This window comes from Arachis ipaensis, chromosome B9, assembly GCF_059453495.1.
Source record: "Arachis ipaensis isolate K30076 ecotype BB chromosome B9, ASM5945349v1, whole genome shotgun sequence".
Classification (NCBI taxonomy): Eukaryota; Viridiplantae; Streptophyta; class Magnoliopsida; order Fabales; family Fabaceae; genus Arachis; species Arachis ipaensis.
The window spans coordinates 49,894,054-49,896,102 of NC_142444.1; the positions used below are offsets into that span (position 1 = coordinate 49,894,054).

The 2,049-nt window shown below is 41.1% G+C and overlaps 1 non-coding gene across 1 annotated transcript; it reads right to left on the minus strand.

Annotated features, from left to right (window-relative positions):
* Positions 1 to 1,260: 1,260 nt before the first annotated feature.
* Positions 1,261 to 1,367, minus strand: LOC148544603 (small nucleolar RNA R71). The gene has a single exon (XR_015900902.1). It is a non-coding gene; the product is annotated as a small nucleolar RNA R71 (small nucleolar RNA).
* Between the last annotated feature and the right edge of the window lie 682 nt (positions 1,368 to 2,049).

Consider the following 2,049-nt stretch of genomic DNA (forward strand, 5'->3'; position numbering starts at 1 on the left):
ACTGGAGAATGCAACATCTCCTAAGCCCAATGAACTCCCCATTTCTGATCTTACCCATTGTCTTTAATTTCTGCCATTTACTTTTATGAGCAATTGTCCCATCCCCATTTAAGATTCTGCAATTTACTTTTTGCCATTTACATTCAGCTCTTTATTTCTAGCATTTACTGTTTCCACTATTTACTTTCCCGCCATTTAATTTTCTGCAATTCCCAACTCAAATTCTAGTTCGCTCAACTAGAACATTCCTTTAATTAAAGTTGCTTGATCAATCAATCTCTGTGGGATTCGACCTCACTCTATTGTGAGTTTTTACTTGACGACAAATTCGGTACACTTGCCGAAGGAAATTTGTTGCAAGACAAGTTTTCCGCGTATCAAGTTTATGGCGCCGTTGCCGGGGATTAATTTTGAATCAACAATGATTAAATTGGAGGATAACTAGATTGAGCATTTTTAGTTTGTTCGATTTAATTTTCTGTTTGAGTAATTTACTTTTAGTTTTAGTTAATTTCTTCCCCTCTCCCTACTTTTTCGTTTTTTTTTTAGTTATTTACAATTCAGTTCACTGACCCACTAACTGTTTGATATATTGCATCACTCACACTAACAGTAATTCTAATAGAAATACTTCCTGCATCTATTTTCCTTGCTTGTGCTTTGTTGGTTGTATGACAGAGAGAAGAAGCGGGGCTTCAACTTCCTTTGATTCAGAACCTGAGAGGACCTTCCTTAGATTAAGGAGGGAAGCAAGAGAAAAACGAGTAGTGGGTGCCGAGGAAGAGGAGGAATACTTTGAACCAAACATGGAAGAAAACATGGAAAACCATCATGAAGAAGAGGCTCACAACCATGGCAGAGAAGGTCGAGCAAATCATGCTGGGGAGGAGAGAAGAGTTTTAGGCTCTTACATCAATCCAAACCCAGAAAACTGTGGAAGTAGCATTCAAAAGCCGACCATCCATGCCAATAATTTTGAACTAAAACCGCAGCTCATCACCCTTGTTCAGAACAACTGTTCGTTCGTTCGGAGGAGTCCAAGAAGACCCCAGTCAACATCTAACCACCTTCTTAAGGATATGTGACACGGTGAAGTCTAATGGTGTTCATCCTGACGCCTATAGACTGCTCTTATTTCCATTCTCACTCAAGGCTAAGGTAGCCAAGTGGCTGGAGTCTTTTCTGAAGGAGAGTTTGACAACTTGGGAAGATGTGGTGAACAAATTTTTAGCCAGATTCTATCCTCCCCAAAGAATCAACAGGCTAAGAGCTGAGGTCCAAACTTTCAGGCAACAAGATGGTGAGACTCTATATGAAGCATGGGAGAGGTTTAAGGACCTAACAAGGAGGTGTCCACCAGATATGTTCAATGAATGGGTGCAGCTACATATTTTCTATGAAGGCCTTTCTTATGAATCAAAGAAAGCAGTAGACCACTCATCCGGGGGATCTTTGAACAAGAAGAAGACCATTGAAGAAGCCATAGATGTCATTGAGACTGTAGCAGAAAATGACTATTTCTATGCTTCTGAAAGAGGGAACACTAGAGGAGTGATGGAGCTAAACAATGTAGATGCTCTGCTGGCCTAAAATAAGCTCATTACCAAGCAGCTGGCTGACCTCACCAAGAAAATGGAGAGGAACCAAGTAGCAGCAATCACCACTTCATCAGCAACCCAAGAAGGAGTGAATGAAGAAGCAGAGGGTAGTCAGGAGCAAGCCAACTACATTGGGAATTCACCTAGGCAAAACCATGATCCATACTCCAAGACCTACAACCCTAGTTGGAGGAATCACCCAAACTTTGGGTGGAGAATCAACAAGATCACGGCCAAGATCAGAGACGTCACAACCCCAACAACAATGCAGCTCACCAACAATTCACACAGAGAACATATCAACACCACCATAACAACACCTCTGCACATCCATATCAAAACCAAAATAACACTCCTCATCCTTTCACTTCTAATCCCAATCACCCATCAATTGATGACAGACTCTCAAGGATTGAGAATCTACTTGAAGGCATAGGCAAAGAGATTCAAG